Source organism: Scyliorhinus canicula, chromosome 2 (assembly GCF_902713615.1).
Source record: "Scyliorhinus canicula chromosome 2, sScyCan1.1, whole genome shotgun sequence".
Taxonomy (NCBI): Eukaryota; Metazoa; Chordata; class Chondrichthyes; order Carcharhiniformes; family Scyliorhinidae; genus Scyliorhinus; species Scyliorhinus canicula.
The window spans coordinates 124,805,949-124,832,496 of record NC_052147.1 but is presented as its reverse complement, the minus strand read 5'-3'; the positions used below and the strand labels follow the sequence as shown (position 1 = coordinate 124,832,496).

Below are 26,548 nucleotides of genomic sequence, written 5' to 3'. Positions count from 1 at the left end.
TTAGACTCTCCATCCCTGGGAACTGGGACAGGTCCACTCAACCCACTGTCTGACTCACTAAACTGATAGGCTGTGTGCTACAATCTCACTTCGAGGGATTAATCTGCTTACCAGCTCTTCATTTGAGCACTGTCCCAGTCAGTGCCTTCAAAACGTTTCTGTGCGGTCACCACAGAACATTAAGGAATGTCTCATGCCATGTAACATGATCTAAAGCTGTTCACTATGTTGTACCTGCACTTAATCTTGTTGCCAAGCTGTTTGGCCACCAAGCTCTGGAACGCCGCATGACCTTCTTCCGATTTTGCATCCAGATTCTTGGGGTGAGATTGCAAACATTGCCTTCTCAGTGTCTGTCTGGAGGGCCTCCTGCGCCCCAATGAAAGGATGTCCTTTTGTCCACCTCTTATTATAACACATACAATGCTGCACATGAGAATATTTTGCATGCCTTCCACCCAGTTGCACCATTCCCACTGTTCTTTCAGCTCAGGAATACTTTCCCAGCCACTTCCAGCACCTGCTTCAGCGAGAATGCACCTCTCCTCTGAGAGCACAGGCTGGCTTTAAGTGGTGCTAGTCTTGCCTGAGCTTCCTGTGGGAAGTACACAGCCATTCAACAGCATATTTAGCACTGGGCTGCATGTTACTGTCATTATAACGAACCAACAGCACAAAGCTTTCATGTTGTCTGCATCATGATGAATGGATTGGGTTAACTGTGCATTGCAGGACCCGTATCTATGTTTGGGCCTTATCCAATGTTTTCCCCTTTGCCTTCATAGAGATCCAACAATAATGTCACCAAATTAAGTAGAATCTTTATGAGCCAATTCTAAATTGCACTCAATTTTGATATCGGGCTTTTTTGTACAATAAATACAAAGAAATACTCTCCCATTGCTTTGACATCAGCCTTATGACAGCATCACCGTGCCTTTGTCAAACATTTCACCAATCATCTACCCGAGGTATTTCAGACTCTGTAGTTAGCTAGAGAGTACTTTGGCTTAAGTATTCATTGCATAAATTCTATTCTCAATGAAGAGCTCTCCCATCACTTTTCCTAAGATGAATGCTCCATCTGCTTTTTGAACAAATAGATTCTTTATTGTAGCAACTAATGTGCACTACAGAGAGATTGAATAAGTAGATTTGAAAGAACACATTGCTTCTATTTATTGATATCAGGGTAGCATCCTTAAATGAGCAATTCTATCCATAACAATGTTAATTAAACTGCACACTCTGAAATGATAACAGATAAAATACTAAACATGCGGGTCATGCCCAATGTATTTTAGATTGTACAATCTGAACTGAATATTTGCCTACAACTTCATTATATAGCCATGATCATAACAAATTGTTATATTTCACTGTACAAAACATTAAATTAGATATCCTCAGCATAAATTTTATAATAAATCGCGTTTCTCAAATCAATGTAAGAAAAAATGTAAAATATAAGAGGGCCTTTTTGAAATATAAATTTCAAATTAATTTAGCTATCATATTCAGCTTAATATTTTGTAGAATCTGTGTCACCAAATGACAAAATGTCACTCTGCTTTTCATGGTTTTTGAACTCACCCTGTTAAAATACAGAATTTAAATTCATCTTTTTATGAAATGTTATTCATTAGACCTGTACATTTAGTTCAATTTCACATCCACACAAAGAATTTTACAGCTCAGTATTAAATCCTGATGTACTATGATACATATTTAACTGGGTTTCAGTGTCAAAATCCATGAGAAGAATTGATGTGTCTGTTGTAAAAAAAACTGAAAGAAGGTATAAATAATAATTATCCCATGAATTATTACTTTTCTGATTGCACATAGAATATAAGTACTTCATTGTGTTAGGTGTGAAGAGCAGAGCTGAGCATTTGTACATTACTAAACCACTTAATTAAGTGCCTCAGATATTTGTAGCAGGCTGAAAGTAATAACAGAACCACATTTATATTCCAAGCACTCCTTAGGGTAAGTCACTGCAATATGAGCAAAGCTTACTGGGAAGGTGGTCTGCTGAATGCACAGCTAAAACCTTAATTATATTTTGCCTGCCACCTCAGTACTTCCTTTGCCTCGTCTTAAGTGCGACTGCATATAGAGATGGAATGAATATGCATTCTGGAACTGGGCAGGCTATATTTTTAATGCAGTTTGATATTATCGGCTGTTAATTTGAGCCACAGAGAATCTTTTTAAATCTCAGATAATTAGTAGCTAATATCCAAAATGATTGATTGTTATGCAGCAATCCATCGCTAATCAGCAATTATGTTGAACTTAAAAAATGTTTCATTGACGATAAACATTGAAAACACAGACCTGCCAGTATGATACTAACAGTACATGGAGTGCAGTAAATAACCAGTATTCAGCCGGTTTCCCCTGTTTGAATATTTTGTTATTTGTTCATTAGATTACATCAGTGACTATACTTCAAAAGTATTTTAGTGGCTGTAAAACACTTTGGGACATCCTAACATAATGAAAGGCAACGGATAAATGTATTTATTTGGATGGCAGAACTGAGGGGTATTATTTAGAGATAATTGAAATCAGGAATGCAATCTCATAAATTTGGTAACATAGCGTTGGAAAGGTTTTGCACTTGGTATTTTAATGGCGACATCAGTGTTCCAACAATTGAGTTAGTGAATGATGGTTGGTTGTATGTTTGAACTTCCATCCAATGACAATCATTCCAAGCAAAGTGCCAGTTGTGCTTGTAAATTAGACAACTGCTACTGGGATCTCCAGATTGTATGTTACGCATAGCTGGTTGCGAGTTCTGGAAGTTAATGTTTGATTTTCAAATGTCCTGAGACAGAATTTAACAGGTGGAGGAAATAGTGTGTGAAGCCTTACTGGTATTGCATCAAGATTGTGTCCACTGGTGCCCTGCAACACTGTCAGAGGTTATACCATCAATGGGAAGCTACTTCATAACAATGGAGCTAAGTGCCTCTTTAACATATCTCTACTTGTCCATGGCAGCCACAAATTCAGGTAGTTGACTATATTTGGAGTGATTGCTCAAGCCCCCATCTCCAATGCTGGCCATATGGCCTCCTCAGACTTCTGTTTTTGATAATCTATCTACCATTTTTTTTTAAATAGTCAGGAAACCATTATGTTCAGTGGCTAGTCGACACTGGTGGCACCCACATCTGTTCAAGTAGAGCCTAACCTCACTGGATATATCACTCGCAACTGATATACTGGGTTTCACCAAGTCAAAGGAGCAGAAATTTCTGGTGTAGATGGACTTGGCCATTGGGTTCATCCGCCTTGCTGCAAATGGCCTTGTAAGAGGCAGATGGAGGATCCAACTGGTGAATGAAGACCACCAAACTCCATTGAAATTTTGATTCTCATGGTTATCAGAATGTGGCAAATTTCCTCGCTCAAGCTTCATAGGCAACATCAAATACTCAAAATGTATGTGGGTATAAGGTTATGGATTAATTCTGATCGTAGTTGCATTTGAATTTTGGGAATAAAACTTTCCTTTCTTACATGAACATAAATAATCAGCTAATAAAAATGAAGTAGAGGATTAATATTCAGCACATTGCATTGAATTTTACTCAGACACAGTATGTTGTATTTTACCTGTATCTGCACACTTTGGCTTCTTATTGTGTATGTATTGTCTTTTTTCTAGTTATATAAATTCACATTATGTCACACAGGTGTCGGAAGGGCATTGTCGTCAGGAGAGCCGAAGGGTAAGTCAGGAGAGCTGAAGGGAAACCCAATCTAAGAACAAAGAACAAAGAAAAGTACAGCACAGGAACAGACCCTTTGAGGGATATCGATGCTAACGCCACTGTGTGAGAGTCAATGCTAACGCGCTGTGCAAGAATCATGGGTTTGACCCGGCCGGGAGGGGAGGGGGGGGGGGGTGGATAGTGTATACAGGAGGTGGAGGGAAGTGGGGCTGGTCAAGGTGAGGGATTTGTATTTGGAGGAAGGGTTCGCCAGTCTGGAGGAGCTAAGGGAGAGGGTAGAAGCGTAGTGAGTTCAGTTATCTACAGGTTAGAGACTTTGCACGAAAGGTCTGGAAGGGGTTCCCTAGATTGCCGGGATACACCCTGCTGGAGTGACTGCTGTTCCGGATATGGAAGGGGAGGGAAGAATTGGGGATATATATAAGTGGCTGGGGATGCAGGGAGGCGAGCGGGTGGTGAAGATCAAGGAGAAATGGGAAGCGGAGTTGGGAATGGAGATCAATTGGGGAGTATAGAGTGAGGAACTGCGAAGGGTAAACGGGACCTCCTCGTGTGCAAGGATGAGCCTGATACAGTTTAAGGTGGTGCACAGGGTGCATATGACTTGGGCGGGAATGAGTGGGTTCTTTCAGGGGGTAGCAGAAGAGTGTGAGAGGTGTGGGCGGGGACCAGCGAATCATGCATACATGTTTTGGGGTTATGAAAGATTGGGAAGCTTCTGGGCAGGAGTTTTCGCGGTCTTAGCCAGGGTAGTAGAGGAGGAAGTGGACCCGGACCCTTTGGTGGCGATATTTGGCATTTCAGAGAAGCCGGAGCTCATGGAGAGGAGGAAGGCCGATGTCTTGGCCTTCGCTTCTCTGATTGCACGGCGACGAATTTTGCTGGAGCGGCGGTCGGCATTGCCACCGGTTGGGTGACCTGTATGACTTCCTATGGTTAGAGAAGATAAAGTATCAGTTAAGGGGATCAGCAGGGGAGTTTGAGAAAAGGTGGGAGATGTTTGTGATCGTGTTTGAGGAGCTGTTTGTCGCAAGGGGGTGGGGGAGTGGACAATGGCAGGGGGGGTGAAAAACGAGAAAAATCTGTACAACCTGTATAGTTGATTGTTGGAAAGAATGTTTCCCGGGGTATTATTTGCTGTAACCTACTTTGATACTAGTTTGAATAAAATGCGTTTTTAAAAAAAGGAACAGGCCCTTCGGCCCTCCAAGCCTGCGCCGACCATGCAGCCCGTATAAACTAAAATCTTCGAAATTTCCGGGGTCCGTATCCCTCTATTTGCATCCTATTCATGTATTTGTCAAGATTCCCCTTAAAAGTCACTATTGCCCCAGCTTCCACCACCTCCTCCGGCAGCGAGTTCCAGGCACCCACTACCCTCTGTGTAAAAAACTTGCCTCGTACATCTACTTTAAACTTTGCCCCTCGTACCTTAAACCTATGCCCCCTAGTAATTGACCCCTTTACCCTGGGGAAAAGCCTCTGACTATCCACTCTGTCTATGCCCCTCATAATTTTGTAGACCTTGATCAGATCGTCCCTCAACCTCCGTCGTTCCAGTGAGAACAAACCAAGGTTTTTCAACCGCTCCTCATAGCTAATGCCCTCCATACCAGGCAACATCCTGGTAAATCTCTTCTGCACCCTCTCTAAAGCCTCCACATCCTTCTGGTAGTGTGGCGACCAGAATTGAACACTATACTCCAAGTGTGGCCTAACTAAGGTTCTATACAGCTGCAACATGACTTGCCAATTCTTATACTCAATGCCCCGGCCAATGAAGGCAAGCATGCCGTACGCCTTCTTGACTACCTTCTCCACCTGTGTTGCCCCTTTCAGTGACCTGTGGACCTGTACACCGATATCTCTCTGACTGTCAATACTCTTTAGAGTTCTACCATTCACTGTACATTCCCTACCTGCATTAGACCTTCCAAAATGCATTACCTCACATTTGTCCGGATTAAGCTCCATCTGCCATCTCTCTGCCCAAGTCTCCAAGCAATCTAAATCCTGCTGTATCCTCTGACAGTCCTCATCGCTATCTGCAATTCAACCAACCTTTGTGTCGTCTGCAAACTTACTAATCAGACCAGTTACATTTTCCTCCAAATCATTTATATATATATACTACGAACAGCAAAGGTCCCAGCACTGATCCCTGCGGAACACCATTAGTCACAGCCCTCCAATTAGAAAAGCACCCTTCCATTGCTACTCTGCCTTCTATGACCTAGCCAGTTCTGTATCCATATTGCCAGTTCACCCCTGATCCCGTGTGACTTCACCTTTTGTACCAGTCTACCATGAGGGACCTGGTCAAAGGTCTTACTGAAGTCAATATCCACTGCCCTACCTGCATCAATCATCTTTGTGACCTCTTCGAAAAACTCTATCAAGTTAGTGAGACACGACCACCTCTTCACAAAACCATGCTGCCTCTCACTAATATGTCCATTTGTTTCCAAATGGGAGTAGATCCTGTCTCGAAGAATTCTCTCCAGTAATTTCCCTACCACTGACATAAGGCTCACCGGCCTGTAGTTCCCTGTATTATCCTTGCTACCCTTCTTAAACAAAGGAACAGCATTGGCTATTCTCCAGTCCTCCGGGACATCACCTGAAGACAGTGAGGAAAGATTTTTGGCAAGGCATCAGCAATTTTCTCTCTAGCCTCCTTCAGTTTTCTGGGTTAGATCCCATCCGGCCCTGGGGACTTATCTACCTTAATATTTTTCAAGATGCTCAACACCTTGTCTTTTTGGATCTCAATGTGACCCAGGCTATCGACACACCCTTCTCCAGACTCAACATCCACCAATTCCTTCCCTTTGGTGAATCCTGATGCAAAGTATTCATTTAGTACCTCGCCCATTTCCTCTGGCTCCTCACAACGATTCCCTCCCCTGTCCTTCAGTGGACCAACCCTTTCCCTGGGTACCCTCTTGATTTTTATGTACGTGTAAAAAGCCTTGGGATTTTCCTTAACCCTATTTGCCAATAACATTTTGTGACCCCTTCTAGCCCTCCTGACTCCTTGCTCAAGTTCCTTCCTACTTTCCTTATATTCCACACAGGCTTCGTCTGTTCCCAGCCTTCTCGCCCTGACAAATGCCTCCTTTTTCTTTTTGACGTGGCCGACAATATCTCTCGTTATCCAAGGTTCCTGAAATTTGCCGTATTTATCCTTCTTCCTCACAGGAACATGCCGGTCCTGAATTCCTTTCAACTGACACTTGAAAGCCTCCCACATGTCAGATGTCAATTTACCCTCAAACATCCACCCCCAATCTAGGTTCTTCAGTTCCCGCCTAATATTGTTATAATTAGCCTTCCGCCAATTTAGCACATTCACCCTTGGACCACTCTTATCCTTGTCCACCAGCACTTTAAAACTTACTGAATTGTGGTCACTGTTCCCGAAATGCTCCCCTACTGAAACTTCTACCACCTGGCCCGGCTCATTCCCCAATACCAGGTCCAGTACAGCCCCTTCCCTAGTTGGACTGTCTACATATTGTTTTAAGAAGTCCTCCTGGATGCTCCTTACAAACTCTGCCCCGTCTAAGCCCGTAGCACTAAGTGAGTCCCAGTCAATATTGGGGAAGTTGAAGTCTCCCATCACAACCCTATTGTTTTTACTCTTTTCCTCCGGGACATCACCTTCGGAAGGCCTAAGATAGGGCAGCATGGTGGCTCAGTGGTTAGTGCTGCTGCCTCACGGTGCTGAGGTCCCAGGTTCAATCCCGGGTCACTGTCCATGCGGAGTTTCCACAATCTCCCCGTGTTTGCGTGGGTTTCGCCCCCACAACCCAAAGATGTGCAGGGTTGGTGGATTGGCCACACTAAATTGCCCCTGAATGGGAAAAAATGAATTGGGCACTCTAAATTTATTTAAAAAAAGGAAGGCCTAGGATTTCCTTATGTCCCAGACGAGTACTTCTGCTTCCCCTTGCTCAGAAGGAAACACAAAATAATGAACTCAACTTTCTTGCCCTTCGGACTTGTTTCTTCTGGATTGGTCTATTGATGTAAGCCTCGGGCTAAAATTAAAGTCAGGCTTTGATGTTATCATCAGAATCGATTTAAGAAGGACCTACCTGGCCTCCTGCTGGGTGTCCGGCTTGTCTGTTCCAAGGTTAAGATCAAAATTGTAATTCAGGGACGATGCAGTGAGATCAGTGAGGGGAAGTCAAAGAGGTGGCTTGAACTGTCCACCTGTCTGGTATGGGCCAGGTGGGCTGCTTTAAAATCATTTCACATGTTTTAAATATATATCAGCTATCAATCAGCAGGTGGATTTCAAGTGTGTCATGTCCAGTACTGCATGCAGGAGTCAGTTTACACTAATGAGAAGGTTCTGATAAACTAACAGACCACATAATCCTCATTCTAATTAGAATATATTCAATTTTTGGTGATCACCATATCTTTCTGCTTCCAATTCTCCCTCACTAAAACATGTTGAGTGGTTCTGCAATTTAATGGACCTTATTAAAATAGATGGCGGCAGCCATCAAGAAACTGAATATTAAGATGATTGGTGCACTTAGCAGCCATTCTGTGAGGTGTTGCTGGAATGTATAATCATAGCAAGCAGGAAATGAACAGAGTACGGTCCACTTGCCTCACAGAAATGAAGAAAAAAACAAGCATCCATTTCTAATTTTTCAGAAAGTATATAACCAGTTGAATTGGAGCCAGTTATTTCTCAGCTATTCGAACATTTCAAGCAAAAATCTCCCTTGTTGAATGAAACGAGGAAGAAATATAGAAAGTTGTTGGCAGATGAAGGGAGGCTTCACTGAATAGTCAATTTATGATTGATACAGATGCAAAAATATTTCACTTAAGTCAACTAAAAATAGAGGGGAAAGCAAAATTGAAATTTAGTGAAGCAATAGATTTTGCTAAATATTCGATAGGCTCGCCAGATACCATAGTTTCATATCAATGAAAATAGTTGGTCTTGATAATAATTCAATTGAATTGAATCAGTTGAAACTATGCTATTAATTAATTGTTGCTCAATTCTTTTTAGTTCCAAATATGTTTTTCTGTGTTCAAGCAGCTCACAAACATATTAGATTCTTTTCCTGGCATTACTAAAATGAAATCATACATCCAATCCATTTTTGAGATTACATATCTCAGCTTAGCTTTTGTTTTGTGTTTAGTTTCAATAATTGATTGATTTTGCATATTTTCTCTGAAAAACACAAATGGCAGTGCAGGTCATGGTATTCGGCAGTGAATTTGGAATAAAAGGGTCTCCTAATCGTGCCAATCACAGAGGAAATGAAAAGAGATCAATAATCTGCAGCAAAGTGATGATTTTTATGCAGATATAATAGAAAGGCTGATGCAAAATTAATGTGTGCACTGCAGCACTTGGGCTGACAGGCTATGTATTAACAATAAAGGTTGTCATGGATATGTAAGGCATATTGTTCCTAGTCATTAGACTTTAACTAGATCTGCTTGTAAAATAAAAATGTACACACTAGGGGCCTGACTCTCAGAAATTGCTGCACATTTTCCTGAGCACAAGCAATAGACTTGACATACGGAAAGATATGTCAAGCATGCATATCACCAAAATATAATACATTGATTTATTGTTTCAGTGTTTTCAGGGTGCTGATCTTGACATTTAAGGAAATAAAAATATTACATGATGAGGGAGACTCGCAAACTTCCCATGCTTTCTCGATACATTCCCAAGTTGAGGTTCCAACCTATTGTTAATGCCGAAGCAGGGGTTTTGAGAAGAGTGCTGGCGCTGCTGCTGTTGGCGTAGCTGTCGGCAGACCACAAAGTGAAGCTTGGGCACTTCACCTTCGAGAGGAGAAGGGTAAGAGATTTGACAGAGATGGTTAAAATCACCAAGTGGGGCAGCATGGTGGTGCAGTGGGTTAGCATTGCTGGCCGACGGCGCTGAGGTCCCAGGTTCAATCCCGGCTCTGGGTCACTGTCCGTGTGGAGTTTGCACATTCTCCCCGTGTTTGCGTGGGTTTCACCCCCACAACCCAAAGATGTGCAGGGTAGGTGGATTGGCCACGCTAAATTGCCCTTTATTTGGAAAAAAATTGGGTACTCTAAATTAATTTTTAAAAATTCACCAAGTGTTTCAACAGAGTGGATAAAGAGAAACTGATTTTCGTAGCAGCAGGATTAATATCAGAGGGCATAGATTTAGGGTGATTGGCAAAAGGACCAGAGGTGACATGGAAAAAAGGTTTTTGTCTGCCCAGGTGTTGAGAGTTTGGACAGCACTGTCTGATAGTCTGATAAGGGGAAGAATACATGCAGCAATGGAAGACAGTTCCAAAGAAGTGGCTTAATTACAGTGCAAAGAGATAATGAAGTATCCACACATGAAGGGAAATGACTAAAGGGAAAGCATTATATGAGGCCATGTGGAAAAGGTGGCAATAGGGGAGGACAAGGGATGTGGACAGAACTCATTAACATGTAAATAGTCAGATCTGGATGTTTAGTTTTTAATAATACAAATCCCAAGGAGATGACAAGTATAATACCTGATGGATATCCAGATCCAGCACCGTGTGATTGTATTGTGCTTCAGGCACTTCTTTTCAAACCCAGCTTAATAAAGGTGAAACAAGAACACTCTGATGTCTAAGACTTATAGAAACATAATCATTCTACAACCTCGGAGGTTCCCTTCAACAACGGGAGCCCTCGTAGTATAAAAACCTCGACTTCGATGTAGGTTGAGGATGGAGGCCCTTTGGGGAGTGGAGAGTTATTGTGGATAAAGAATAAATCAGTAATGGTGCATCCAGCCTACTGTTCCATGTGTATTCATTCTGCGTGGGTTCTACAGACATAGAAAATTGGGGCGGGAGTAAGCCATTCGAGCCTGCTCTGATATTTTATATGAACCTCTACCATGACACCACACTCCAATGTTCTCTCCATACACCTTGACACACTTAGAGTCTAGAAATCTATCTATTTCCTTCTTAGATACTTAGATACAGTGACTTGGCCTCCACAGCCTACTGTGGTGGAGAATTTCACAGGCTCACCACCCTCTGAGTGAAGAGGTTTCTCCTTATCTCAGTCCTAAATGGCCTACGCCGTATCCTGAGACTGTGACCCCTTGTTCAAGACCCTCCTCCCCCCCACCCCCAACCAGAGGAAACAACATCTCTGCATCCAGTCTGTCCAACCCTGTCAGAAATCTAAACGTTTCAATGAGATCCTCCTCTCCTTCTTCTAAATTCTAGTGAATATCGGCCCAGTCGACCCACTCTCTCCTCATACCACAACCCTGCCATCCCAGGAATCAATCTGGTGAACCTTCGTTGCACTCTCTCTGTGGTAGGTACATCCCTTCTTAGATAAGGAGGGGAAAGCTGCACACAATATTCCAGGTGCGGTCTTACCAAAGCCCTGTACAGCTGCATTAAGCCATCCTTCCTCCTGTACTCAAGTCCTCTTGCAAGCAAGGTCAACACAAGGTCCTAACTGTTTGCTATACCTGCATGCTTGCTTTCAGTAACTGTTGGACCAGCACACCCAAGACCCTTTGTATGTCATCATTTCTCAACCTATCACCGTTTTAACAATACTCTGCCAGTTTGTTTCTCTGTCCGAAGTGGGTAACTTCACATTTACCCACATTATACTCTTGTGGTGAATGTATTATGACAGCCATTCACCACTGTATTGCATTGTGTTATGTTGTGGCCCTTGCGGACTCCACCTTGTGGAATACATTGTACTGTATTACACCACTTTGTATCAGGTTGGTGCCCTTGTGGGCTCTGCCCCTGGCTCCGCCCCCTTGAGGGGAAGTATATAGAGCTGCTGCCCTGCAGGTGGCTCTCAGTGCAGAGCAGTCGCAGGCAGGCACAGTCCTAGCTGATTGAAGCTACAGTTCACTTCAACTCTCCGTCTCGTGTGGATTGACGGTCGCATTAACTCTATCTACCATGGGCTGGATTCTCTGTTCCTGAGGCTTAATGTTGACACCAGGGCACGATTCGTGGACTTTCATGACAGCGGAACTGGCGCCGAACCTGGACCGATTCAGTGACTGCGGAGGGGCTAGCACTGGCGCCATGTGGAACACAATCGATTCCAATGAAAAATGGTGGGGGATTCGCCGGGTCCATGATTGACATCGGGAGGCTGAGAAGCTGCAGCCCCATATATACACATTACAATCCCCACACACACCATTTCAGCCAACAAGATGGCGCTGGTTGCACTAGAGCGTGCCCATCCCGCTGGTGGGTCAGCTGAGGCCAGAGGGCACCTAGTAAGATGGCCGGGGGGGGGGGGGGGGGGGGGACCCATACAACCTGTAGCCCTGAGTTCATAGTTGGTAGTCAGTGGCGTGCATAGCTGCATGGCGGCATTGCCGGCTGCAGCAATGGTGTTCTATGCCCGTCCACCCAGACCCCACAGCCCACCTCCTGCCGACACCCCACTACTCCCGCCCCCCCTGGCCTTGGCAGACGGTCCCGGCCAGCAGCACAACTGTCAGCATACAATGGACATTTTCCATACCCGCCCCCCTCTCTCCCTCAGCAGCCACTGTACCGGATTCACGATTTTTAATGGCACAAATGAATCATGCCATAGGGAACTTGGCCCATCAGAGGCTGAGAATCGCGGAGGCCTCGGAGAATACCGGGTCAGGCCCGCTAATGACATGCCAACGGTGTTTATAGTACGGGCATTCCGGAACGCATTGACGCAGCTGTCGAGGTGATGAAGAATTGGGATTTGGTGACGGAACCTATTCTCTGCCCAATCCCGTTTCCCAATTTTGGTGTCAGCCAACGGAGAATCCCGCCCCATGTTATTGCTGACTCACTCAACTTGTCTAAATGACCTTCAAGTCTCTTAACATCCTCCTCATCACTCACATTCCCACCAAGTTTTGTGCTGTCAGCAAATTTGGAAACATTACATTTGTTTCCCTCATCCAAATCATTGATGTATTTTGTAAATAGCTGGGACACAAGCACTGATCCCTGCAGGACTGCACTAGTCACATCTGTCACTTCAAAAAAGACCCATTTATTCCAACTCTGTTTCCAGATTAACCAATTCTCAATCCATGCCGAAAAATTATCCCCAATCATGATTAATTCAACTTCATAATTAACAAATCATTTAACAGTGGCAACCTAATCCCAACCCGAATGAGCAGCTTTTTTGAAAACTGAGGATGATTCACAGCAGACTGAAGTTACACGATATGAATTCTCAGGTAAAAATTCAATGGGATGGACTTTCCATTGCCCAATGCCGGTAAAATGTTTCCCGATCCGAAGGAGAATGGAGCGATGACCGATAAACAAGGTCGGTGCCGGGAGGCAGGCACCGATCCCATTCCAATGCTCTAGTCCCCCGCCACCGGTGGCAGTGAGCTACATGCCCCATGCCAGTGGCATCAAACAAACCTGATTGACAGGCTGGAAGCCTGATTCTCCAGCCCCCTCCACCCTGTTACGATCCACCCCCTCACAGCCGGGAGTCGTGCGGGCATGATTTGGTGCAAGTATTTACAAGCGGAGGTCCAGGCGCCATGGCCATTCAGAGGGAGCAAGAAGATCAGCAAACATTTCAAACTTTGCTGAGGGGTATCTGCCTGGATCTCAGAGAGCAGCAGGAAGGATCTGATGGCAAATACGTGGATTGAGGTTGTCCCCCTCAGGATTGGGGAGCCCTGGCTGAGGACCCCATTGCTGCATGTAAAGGAATCATCAGCACACATGCAGGGATAATCCGGGCGGACATTGGGAGGCCAGAGTGAGTTCTGGAGGCTCCAATGTCACCCGGCACTACCAGTCCTGGAGGCTCGTCTTCGGCTGAAACATGGTCTTGGTTCCCTCAGCCATGGTGCACTGAGATAGTCACATGTCCCTCAACAAGTGAGCCATGACACTTCCAGCCTTGGTCATGTCCCTAACTACCTCAGTCATGTCCATCTGTGATTGGCTAAGGTCAGTCAGTGCCTGGCGAATGCTCTCGATGTCCTCAGGCATGACCCTTTGTGAATGGGCCAAGCTCTAGATCACCGCAGCAATGTCTGTATAGGTCTGGGTCATGTCTGCCTGTGACTGGGCTCTCCTGTCCTGTGCCTCAGCCATGGACAGCACGCTGTGCTCCAAGTCTTGGGCATCCTCTGACATCTTGCCCCAGGCCTTCCACCATGGACACCACCCTTTCAGTGTTGGCCTGGGTGCCACACATTGTCGGCAACATCTCCTGCACCTGTAGGTGGCTGTACTCGTCCAGGTGGACTTGCAGGCACTGGGAAGTTGCTGACACCCCCTTCTGTAACTTCTGGCTTTGCTTCTGCACCAGTGATGGGATCATCCTTTCCAGAAGCCCAACATCTGTCTGGGTGACAGCTGTTCCCTGGGAGCGAGCAGCGCTCCAATCGTCCACTCCGTCGAGAGTGTCTGCCTCCACCTGATATGCTTCAGCATGTGTGTTGAGCTCATCAGAGAGTGACCCTGGAGCCTGATGGCTAACATTATCCACCGAGGTGAGAGTATCTGCGGTGATGGAGGGTTCAGGAAAGGCAGTGCCGTGATAGTGTCTTCCCTGGAGTCATGGCAGGGTGGCTGCGATGCTAGATGGCCTCGACCTATGGTGATCCCGCAAGATAAAGGACAAGGGGCGAGATCTTGGCAAGGACGGGTTTGTGTGAGAGGTATGATTCACTTGCTATGGGGATATCTGCATTGCGTTGGACTCTCACTTATTTGGCGCTTCCAAACTCCACTGCAACCACTGCCCCATCCTTGGCCTCTCTTCTCTGGCGCTCCTGGCGTTTATGGGCCGCTTTATTCTTGGGGACTCAGGGAGGACATATGAGACCCTGGTTTGTAGCTGGTGTCTTGTGTGTGCAAGGCTCCTGGTTGAAAAGGACAGTACATGTGTTGGGATTTGGTGGAGGATGAGTTGTAAGGGAGCTGCAGGCAGGTGAGGTGTTATGAGGTGGGTGAATGCAGCTACAGTCACACCCAAGATCCAGGACTAAGCAGCCCTTTTGATTTGCACCCTAATGCCTAAAAGAAGAAGGGTGTGTTAATAAAAAAATAGCATTAAAACAAAAAATAGTCCAACAATATCAAAGAAGAAGCTCACCTGCCCAGTTCAATTAAATAATCTCAATGTCAACAGACTAGAAGTAATCGAATCAAGAACTATATTATTGTCATGATGTGTGCTTTCAGGTTGTACCAGTTATGTTAAATGAGCTTGAATTCATCAACAGAATTGTGGCACGGACGCAGTTTACAATTAATAGACAAAATGAAAGAAAAATTGGTGAAAGAATTGTTCGTGAAAAATTGGAAATGTGAACCTTGGGCTTAGAAAAATTAATCTCAAAGATCTAAATTGCGAAGGAAACTAAGTTGAAAAAATTGGTTAAGAATTGACCCAATGGAGGATTGGCAGGTGTAAGGAGGACATGGTAGAAATAATGTGAGCTGACAATGAGGAAAAGAAGATACAAGTAAATAGATTGTTGGTAAACATGAAGCAACAAGATGTTGGCAGCCTGAGGGAGCATCAAGATACGTTGTGGTCCACTGAGGACTTAATAAAGAAATTATGTCCAATTGCAAGGGTTCAAGATATAATAAACTTAATACGAACAAAGCACAAGGTCAACCAGAAATAACATTTTATGACAGGCATCATGTGCAGCTTGTACTCAGCGTCTGCAATCAATATAACTCAAGAAGGAATAGGTGACATAGAAAAGTATCTCCTTCATCTGCTTGCACAATATTGATGAACTGAACCACCTTCTTGTTAGTGGAGGAGCATTTAATCAAGTGGGAGGGTAACAGATCTGGTCCCCTCTCCCTTCCTGCCTCTGTCCTGATTAAGTAAATGGTGGGAAGGCCTTTGGACAGCCTTCAGACATCTGCTGCAAATGAGCCCACTGGGTATTTGATGCCGACTCAAGGTCTTCATTTAGCTGCCACTAGTATTCACTTACTGGTGGGCAGGAGGCTCGCCATACAGGGAGCCAGGAAGCCAAATCCTGGTATGTTTGCTTTCAGACTCCCTGGAATTAAGGGGGAAGGGTCCCTCATTCAAAGTGCCAAATCAAAAGACCTGGCATCAGAAAGGCGGTCCCACTGAGAGCCTCAATACCCTTGCAGCCAAGACCCCTCCCCTCGCAATCCCCAACCGACCATCACTTACTTGTCGCCTGGGTCCCTTGGCGATCCTGGGTCTTGGGTGGGTGTAACATTGACATCAGCCATCGCCTCGCCTCCCCAGTGGCACCTATGAGCAATGCAGAGCTGCCCATCTCCAATTAGCCAGCAGCTCTCAGCGAGTGGGACTTCCACCCTCCAGGGTCCTGATTGGCACTCAATTCAGTTAGCCTTCACTAAAAGAGGTGATGTCGGACTCTCACTGCCTCTTCAGCCGGTGGTAAAGACGGCTTGCTTCCATTAAATACTGCTCATAGGGTTCACCCTGTGAAAGTTGATCCCCACATTACCAAACCTGGTATCATAATCATGTCTCCCTCTGCATTGAGAACAGTCAGGTCATTCACATCATATCCCTTGGCCTTCTCCCGCTGCTGCCTCTGAAATGCTTTCATTGATCCCCTTCATCACCCCTTCCAAAGAGAGCCTCCTTCCTGCCCCAATCTCCTGCACCAGGTTTCTGTATATCTCTCTGGCCTGCAACCCATATTCCAGACATTGTATGGTATTATTGTCACCACCAACTTCTGATAATGCTACCCATTCAACCACTGTGCGTGTAAACAGTCTGCTGCAGCAAGCAATCTCCTTCCCTCAAATTGGCAAACATCCAATCATAGGCCTTTCCATTGTCTCCGCACACCTATATTATTCATATAAGATTGGTCCAGCATGAATGTTCATGACATTATGCACAGAAAATCCAAGTTCCTATTTTCTTTCCGGAATTCTGATTTGAAACTATTTTTCCCAGCAAGGGTTAGATAAAAGTTAAACACTGCAGAAAAGGATGAAGCTAAAATGAGAAATTGCTAGAAAAAGAGACATGTCAAAGCTTTTCATCTTACACTCATCAGGACTCTTCGCAAGAATACATAAGAACAGGTGTAGGCCATTCAGCCCCTCGAGCCATCCCGCCATTCATTGAGACCATGGCTGATCTGTGACCTAACTCCATATACCAGCTTTTGGCCCATATCCTTTAATATCTTTGCTGAACAAAAATCTATCTATCTCAGATTTAAAATTAACAACTGTAACTAGTAACCAGTATGAGAGTGCCAGTATGAGAATGCACCAGTTAACTGACAGTTAACTGTCAAGCATTGTTTGAAATTTAAACCCAGCAGTTTGACCCTGATTGGTTAGCACTTATTGGTTAGCACTGCTGCCTCACAGCTCCAGGGACCCGTGTTCAATTCCCACCTTGGTTGACTGTATGTAGGAGTTTGCACTTTCTCCCCGTGTCTGCGTGAGTTTCCTCCGGATGCTCCGGTTTCCTCCCACAGTCTAAAGATGTGCAGGTTAGGTGCGTTGGCGCAGCTAAATTGTCCTTAATATCCAAAAGGTTAGGTGGGGTACTTGGTTGTGGGGATAGGGTGGAGGCATGGGCTTAAGTAGCGTGTTCTTTCCAAGGGCCAGTGCAGATTCAAAAGGCTGAATGGCCTCCTTCTGTACTGTAACTTCTATGATTCTATTCTATGACAAGTAGGTGCATCCTCCCTCAGCCACAGGAATAAGGGTCACCTCTCCACAGCAAGCATTAAAGTGACCCAACACTCCCCAACGACCCCCAACAGAACCCCCCACCCGCCCCAAACAGAGTCACTGCCTGAAAGCTGAACAGCAGTCCAGGCAGTAGAGTGAAAATTCATTGCATTTTCACTCACCCTTCCCCAACATCTGTTGCCTTAGACAAAAGCATTTAAAGCAGAAGCTGTTACAAGTGTCAAAGGTTTCTTCCAAAGCCAAGTACACTTGAAAGGGCTTTAGATCCCTGACAGCCTTTGAAATGCAAAACTCCCATTCAATTTCACAAAGCAATACATTGCATTAGCCAGTGATTGACATTTTTATCGCTCCAGGGACAGGTACTTGGTGGGTTGTTGATCTATTTTTCCCTTCACACCTGAAGGCATCTCCAGTACCCTGCTTTGATGCTAGGCACAATGTTTATAAACACGCTTGCTATGATTGACAGTTCCTTGCCACATCAAAAGCAGCTGAGCGCTTTCACTTCCCCTTTTTCACATCAGGGGCGAAAGTTTCCGACCCCCCGCAGGGTCGGAGAATCGGCCGGGGCTGGCGTAAATCCCACCCCCGCCATGGCCGGAATTCTCCGCCACCCGGGAATTGGCGGCGGCGGGAATCGCACCGCGCCGATCGGCGTACCCCCCGCGGCGATTTTCCGGCCCGCGATGGGCCGATGTCCTGCCGCTGAGAGGCCAATCCCGCCGACGTAGTTTAAACCACCTCTGGAGGCGGCGGGATTGGTGGCGCGAGCGGGCCCCCGGGGTCCTGGGGGAGCGCGCGGCGATCGGACCCCGGGGGTTGCCCCCACGGTGGCCTGGCCCACGATCGGGGCCACCGATCGGCGGGCGGGCCAGTGCTGTGGGGGCACTCTTTTTCTTCCGCCGCTGCCACGGCCTCCACCATGGCGGAGGCGGAAGAGACCCCCCCTACTGCGCATGCACTGGTGGTGATGTCAGTGGCCGCTGACGCACCGGCGCATGCGCGAACCGGCGAAGGCCTTTCGGCCAGCTACGACGACATGCGGTGGGCGTCACACCCGTTGGCGCCGGTTTTGCCGCCAGTCGACGTGGTGCCAACCACTCCGGCGCGGGCCTAGCCCCCAAAGGTGCGGAGAATTCTGCACCTTTGGGGAGGCCCGACGTCGGAGTGGTTGGCGCCACTCCGCTATGCCGGGACCCCCCGCTCCTCCGGGTAGGGGAGAATCCCGGCCCAAAAATCTTGTGAAGTGAGGTGGGGGGCTTCCGATGGGCTTTTGGGTTACCTCAGATATGCATTTATCTCCCCCTTTAACCACCATGGGGTCCACCGTATCAGTGTCATGCTTGGAAAAAATTGCACCAAATCCCACCAGGAGAATTTCTCGTTGCAGGGGTTCAGTGCTTAACGAAGGAGTGGAGAGTCGGGCTCACAGCTCATTAATCATATGCAAATGGATGTGTTATAACCGCAATTAAGGTCCCAGGATTAAGACTACACGATTTCCCGTGACCTCCCCGGAATATGAACTTCCCCTTTAAGACAGGAAGGCTTTCGCCTTTAAGAGGGCGGGGTTTCCCCTTTACAAGGAGAGCCACAGTTGTATAAAAACTCTGGCCTAGCTGTAGGTCGGGGAAGGAGACCCTGAGGGGATGGGAGGTGTATTGTTATTGTATTAAAATAAACATTGTTCTGGAATTTCTACTTTTGTCTATGCGTTCTGCCTACTACGGATTCAACACTGGTGAGGAGGATTCAGTGCAGCTGCCGTCGACACTGGCTGCTCCGTACCCAGCTGACCTAATCCCGGCTTCGGCAGGCCGCACTACTAACCACCGAAATGCCGCTCATAGGAAATCTCAAACCTTTTGTTGCAGGTACAGATGATTGGCGGCAATATGTTGAACGCATGGCCTATTTTTTCCAAACGAATGCGGTTACTGTCGATGCATGAAAAACTGCGATATTACTGGCTTGCAGAGGGCCTACCTACAGTGTGACAAAGAGCTTGACTCACCCAGATGCCCCAGATTCCCGGTTGTTCACCGCCCTGGTGACCCTGGTGGGGGAGTAATTCTACCAGAAACCACCGCACATCGTATGCCATTTTCGGTTCCACACAGCTGATCAGGCACAAGCCGAATCAGTGAGTGACTTCCTTTGCCTGCCTCTGGATCGCTGAGACATGCAAATTCGGAGTAACACTGTACGAGATACTCGGGGATCGTTTCGTGTGTGGATTCCGCGATGCGGCCACGCAACGGAAATTATTAGCTAAGGCAACCTGGACCGGCAACACGCGGTGGTGATAGCTATCTCCAGAGAAAGTGCCAAGCAAGGGGTCCAGGAACTCTAGGGCCAGACAGTGCTCAATCTGGGACACAACGACAAGCACCTATCACACTTGGCTAGAGCTGAGGAGGCTGGCTCCTGACAATGGGACACCTACCAGAGGAACACGGACTGCTGTAATAGAGGCCTAGGACACAGTCAGACATTCTCCCCCGACCAGGAGGATCAGGGATATGACTTCCAGCCAATGGGGGCCGTAGCTGGCCGCAGAAACCAGAGAGACAGGAGGCCTGGTGAGGATCTAACCTCCATGTGTCAGGGCTTACTACGTGGAAGATGCAGACAGCACCTGCCAGCAGTGGCTACACCAAGAGTAGCGCCCATCTTGATCTTCCTGCGGATTAACGGCCACCCAATCTGCATGGAACCCGATACTGGGGCAGCAGTGTCGGTAGTCAGTCGCCGTATGTTCGATTGCATTCTGTCTGGCCTTCAAATCACTGACCCTGTCGGACACCAACGCGAGGCTGGCCTTTTATTGGGGGTAACCGCTGGCAATAGTGGGCAGTTTGATTCTGGTATGGTCTACAGTCTGCAAACCTTCCACTGGTGGTGGTCCACTGGAGCGGTCCGAGTTTTTTGGGGCATGACTGGCTACGCCACTTGCAGTTAGATTGGCAGCAGGTTTGCTGCATGCACCCATGTGGCCCTGAGGGAGTTCGATCGAGGTTTTCATCGGGATTGCAGGATAGCTTGGTCACCATAAAAGGAACTGTGACCCAAAACATGCAGATTTCTTGGCTCAACTGAGCTACTTCCATGCCGACCTATTCCGTATGCCTTACGACCCAAGGTGGATGCTGAGTTGGGCCGGATGGAGAACTTCGGCAACATCCCCCCAGTACAGTTCTCAGACTGGGCGGCGACGGTCGACCCATTCATGAAACCGGATGGAACAGTACGCTTGTGTGGCGACTATAAAATGACAATCAACCATGTGTCTCGGCTGGACCGTTACCCAGTGAACACTCACAGAGTGCTATATGAATACACCTGCCTGCCCTTTGGGGTTTCCTCCACGTGTGCGATATTCCAGTGAGTAATGGGGAACAACCTGCGAGGCCTGCCTCACTTCGACCCATCCGGTCAATCCCCTTGAACTGCGACTCTTCTCCGTATGCCGTCAGGCCCATGCTGGCTCATGAAATGGACAACTGATTTGAAAGTTCTATCAGCTTTGCCTCAAGAACGTTGGCTGACCCAGAAAAGCAGTATACCCAGATCGAGAAGGGGGGTTTGGCTGTCACATTCGGGGTCAAGTAATTTGTAGCGCTAAAAATTATACTCAAAGCCGAGAGACTAGTACAATAGAGGCTTTATTGCTGTACGATGTTGTCCCTCCATCTGCAACAGTAGACTAAGGGTCTGAGCAGCTCTCATACATTTATACATAAGCTCCCTGTGGGCGGAGCTAGCCGGCAGGGGCTGACCGGAGGAACCTGTATTACAGGTACAGGCATACATCCCCCTACTGCAGTACACATAACTACAGTGGTTATCTCACCACATTCACCCCCTGTAAAAAATGAGTCCGGCGGGGGTGACATGTAACTCTAATACAAAGGATGCTATTTACAAGAGGGTCCAACAAGGAAAATCAAGAGTCCATCTGGTTAGCAGGTTACAGGTTGAGCCGAATCGGTGGTCGGACGTTCCGCTGTGATCGGCGTAGCTGTGGTGGTGACGTCGGCACAGGCGGTGATGGCCCCGATGGTGCAGGTGCTGGCGGTGTTGGTGCTGGCTGCTGGCGGGATGACTCCGAGAGCAAGCCGAAATCTTCCGTGTCCTCCAGGGTGGGCAGGGGGAAGAGGGATGGACCTGATGGGGACGAAACCGGAGGCAAGGGAGATCTGCCGGTCGGCGGGATGGACCGCAAGGGAATAGCGACTTACCGTGTCCGGGTGGACGAAGCTCTCGGTGCTCCCGGAGTCGATGAGGCAGGAGGTCACATGGCCGTTGACCAGCACCAATGTGGAAGAGGGTGCCAGGTTGCGAGGACAGGACTGGTCGAGCGTAACGGAGGCGAGCAGTGGTTGGTCGGCGGTTGAGTCAGATGAGTCCGATGAGGAGCGGTAGCGACCCGTGTCCCGTGATGGCGGCCCCTGGAGACGAGATGGTGGCATCCGCAGTACCTGTGGGTAAAATGGCGGCGTCCATGGAGCGCACGTTATGGGGTCGGAACAAAATGGCGGCGCCCATGGAACGCACATGGCTGTGGTGGATGAAGATGGCGGCGCCCATGGGGCGCACGTGGCGGGGCGTCAAAAGATGGCGGCGCCCACTGATCGCACGTGGGGTCGGGGGAAGCGGACGGCGGGGCCCATTGAGGGAGCGGCTGAGGCGTGGGGACCGGCGGCGCGATAGCGGCGACCGTCCGGGACTGACACACCGCTGCGAAATGGCCTTTCTTGCCACAAGCTTTGCAGGTCGCTGTGCGGGCCGGGCAGCGTTGGCGAGGGTGCTTCTGCTGGCCGCAGAAGTAACAGTGGGGACCCCCAGGGGGTGCGGTGCGGCGGGCAGCGCAGGCATAGTGCGCGGGGGCGGCTGCTGGGGGGGCCGTTTGCGGGTTCCACGAGGGGTAGGACGGATGGGCCTGGGGAGCCGTTTGCGGGGTCCACAAGGGGTAGGACGGGTGGGCCGAGTGGCTAGCAGAGTAAGTTTGCGCACTACGGGAGGCGGCCGTCATGGAGAGCGCCAGGGCCTTTGCGGCCGTGAGGTCGGGGGCGGCCCCTTCCAGCAATCGTTGCTGGATGGGGTCCGAAGCAATGCCTGTAACGAAGGCATCGCGCATGAGTAAGTCAGAGTGTTCTGTGGCTGTGAGGGCCCGGCAGTCGCAGTCTCGTACCAGAGGTATAAGGGCCCTCCAGAAGTCCTCAATCGACTCACCCGGCTGCTGGACGCGAGTAGAAAGTTGATGCCCCGCAAACAGGGTATTCGCCGATGGTGCATAGTTCTCCTTGAGCAGTTCCATAGCTGCGGTGTAGTCGGTCGCATCTCGAATGAGCGGAAAGATGCTGGAGCTAAGTCTGGAGTACAGGAGTTGCTTTTTCTGAGCCTCCGTCGGGGGAGGGTCTGCTGAAGAGATGTAGGCCTCGAAGACTGCGAGCCAGTGATCAAAGTCTTTTCTGGCGTGAGGCGAATGCGGATCCAGCTGCAGATGGTCAGGCTTGATTCTGATGTCCATGGTGACTGGGAAATCGTACAACAATAAATTGTAGCGCTAACAATTATACTCAAAGCCGAGAGACTAGTACAATAGAGGCTTTATTGCTGTACGATGTTGTCCCTCCATCTGCAACAGTCTCAGACAAAGGGTCTGAGCAGCTCTCATACATTTATACATAAGCTCCCTGTGGGCGGAGCTAGCCGGCAGGGGCTGACCGGAGGAACCTGTATCACAGGTACAGGCATACATCCCCCTACTGCAGTACACATAACTACAGTGGTTATCTCACCACATAATTCCATCAATCTGTCTACAGGCATCGCTTCACTGTTCTCACGGACCACAAGCCCCTCTTGTGGGCACGTCAAGGTGGATCGAGCAGTTCCTCCATTACTTTCATCTGCATCCAGCGATAGTTATACACTGCGAGCAGCAAAGCCTATGTGTTGGAACACCGCTCCGGGACCAAGACTCCCCACGCCGATGCGTTAAATCGTCTGCCCCTAATGACCAAACCATCTACACCAGCGACAGCAGGCAAGGTCATTGCCACTCTCCTACGGACTCGCTACCGCATTGTGGGATTCCGCATCCACCGGAGGCCTCAGACTGACCGTCAGCTGTCCCACGTCAGTCACATGGTACAGTGTGGGGCTCAGCAAAGGACTGGACCTAAATGCTGATGCCACAAAGATGCAGGAACTTAGTATAGAAGACATGGTGGTCCACCGCATGGTGATCCCTGAACATGGATGCGGCCCACTCCTGACGGACCTCCACAATGGTCACCCTGGTGTGTCCAAAATGAAAATGTTAGTTCAAAGTTGTGTTTGGTGGCCTGGCATCAATCCGGACATCGAGCAGGTGGCCCAGCGCTGCGCCCAGTGTAAGGCACACCAGAAATTGCCTCCTGCCGACCTGCTCTACCAATGGGCCATGTCGTCCATGGTCTTGCCTCCATATAGACTTTGCAAGTCCCTTTCAAGGTGCGATGCTCCTCGTCAATGCCCACTCAAAGTGGATGGAGGTCCTCAAGGTACAGGTGACAATGGCCCGGACCACCATAAAGAAACTCCAGAACATTTTTAACATGCACGGTATATCCGAGGTGCTCGTTTGCGAGTGTGGACTTTTGGTATGGTGTTTGCGAGTGTGGACTTTCCGGCATTCATATCTGTCAACGGGATCCATCACATGAGGACCGTCCCATACCACTCAGCTTTGAATGGATTGGCTGAGCAGGCAGTGCAAACTTTTAATCTCGGCATGAAAAAACAAACATTGGGATCCTGGAAGATCCGCTTAGCAAAGTTTTTGGTTTGCTACCGGACAACCCCGCATGCAACGACGGGCATTTAGCCAGCCGAGATGTTGATGGGCCGCGGTCTCTGCACCCGTTGGAGTCTCGTTCTTCCAGATGTTCAGGACCGGACCGAAGCAGACTCAGGTCATCACAGGCCACTGCGCGAGGTCGCACTGGGAGACGCTGTACATGTCCGGAACTTCGGTGGAGGGGCCACTTGGATCCCGGATTGTGTTGCCGAAAACAGGCCTGGTTTCTTACCAAATGCGGGCACAGAATCATGAGTCTAATAGCCACATGGCTCATCTCCGAAACGGCCATTGATTCGGATGTCGCGTCTTCACCGTTGCCCCAGCCACTCCTGTTAGCACCAATGCCCCCAGCCGCTGGTTGCCGAGGATTCAGCGGTGGTTTCTAAGGACACTGAGATGCCGGACAAAGAATTGCTTCGCTCTGACACCGAAACCGAGATGGACAATCTGCCACCGCTGGGTGTGCCTGTGCCGGCTCCTGTGGTCATGCAGCATTGAGCCACTCCCCAAACATTCATCATATAAACGCCACTTATCGGTCCGATATACATCCCTGAAGCCGCGAGCTTGGCGCCTGCACTCCGTCCACAGGCGAAAAAGTCAAAAGGCACTTACCCATGAATGTGAACGTTGCTCCGGTCTTCGGAGGGAGGAGGGTCATAATCTCAATGGAGGTCTCGGGATCATGACTATACGGTTTCCCATGACCACCCCAGAATATGAGCTTCCCCTTTAAGAAAGTTGGGCCTCCCCCTTTAAGGGGTCGGGGTTTCCCCTTCACAAGGAAAGCCCCAGTTGTATAAAAACCCTGGCCTAGCTTAGGTTAAAATGACACAACTTAATTTTGTAGCCAATTTAGTTCCTATCTACCATGCAGGTGCAGCAACATTACTGCATTTAAATGGGAGATAGACAGCCAACACCATTTTCATAAAAGCTAATGGTGGATTGGTGCATCTCAGATGGCAGCTTCTCAATTTATCCATACAATCATGTATCTGCCTTTGCCTGAATTTGCTGCACCATTTGTGCATAAATTATTTGGATCAGCTGAATGTGTGATCAACTACAATTGTGCTCAGCTAGAATTCTCGTAGTTGATGATTCATGACAGCATTTACATTTACATTTAGTTCTGCTCTAGCTTAGTTGCTTCCATCACTGCTTGTAGCAATGATGGTGCTTTTCTCATGAGATTTATTATTAGCTGTTAGTACTGCAGTATTAAAACTATATCAACAATTGAGTTTAAATGTTAATTGTGAAAGAGTGCACAAGAGTCAACTTTGCAAATTCTACAGCACAGCAACACAAAACACATGTCATGCAATTTCTTCATGCATAAGAGGTCAATGGAAATTAAAGCTTTGTGGGAAGATATCTGAAGGATAATTGCACCTAACATATATTTGTCAATAGTCTTTAAGATGATTTTCCAAAATAGATTTTGATTCTGAGCAATACCAATCAGATACTATATTTAACCAACCCAGTTTACAAACACAATAGTTGATTATGATTTAAAATTTCTAGCTGCTCTCCATACGCATCTCAATTCATACTTGTACTTACCTTATTTGATTCTCTCCTGTTCTAGTGACACATGAAGTACGTGCTAATGTCTGTTCCCGTGGCTAGTGTTTCCCGGAAAACGTTGCTATCCTGTGGCCATTGAGGGGCCCCACTCAACATTAAGTATGGATGGCCAGGAGTCTCTCCTGCTCTAATCACCTTGCATCAGGCTAATTGGAAGGATTTACAGGTTGATAATCCTTCAGTGGCCATCAAGTCCTGGACTCGAACATGAAGATTCTAGCTCAGAGATTAGGATGCTACTCACTGCACCACAGTATCTTCTCTATGAAAAGGCAGAATATGCACGTTTGCAGAAAGAAGGCAAGAGAATGGCACGAAGCTCATTCACAGAGCTGCTGTAGACACAATGGGCCAAATGGCCTCCTTCTGTACTGTAATAATTCTGAGACTCTGTAATATTGCATTGTAACAATTGCAACATGTGCTCTATATACAATTACAAAATATGATTGACATTCCTGGTTACTGAACATACTTGTTTAAATATCTCTATCTTTCAAATGGAAAGAATAAGACTGAAAAATGCTTAATTGTTTGATATTAATGTGTGTGTGTGTGTATGTGTTTGTGTGTGCGCATTTTCTTTTTCAAAAGAATATTCATGAACA

At 47.5% G+C, this 26,548-nt stretch overlaps 1 long non-coding RNA gene across 1 annotated transcript in view; it reads left to right on the top strand.

The window, feature by feature from the left end:
- LOC119962403 overlaps positions 1-26,344 on the top strand; it is a 123,204-nt gene extending 96,860 nt beyond the window's left edge. The window contains exons 2-3 of the long non-coding RNA XR_005459866.1: positions 3,714-3,749; positions 25,942-26,344. This is a non-coding gene — a long non-coding RNA (uncharacterized LOC119962403). The remainder of the gene's footprint in view (positions 1-3,713; positions 3,750-25,941) is intronic.
- The last annotated feature ends 204 nt before the right edge of the window (positions 26,345-26,548 follow it).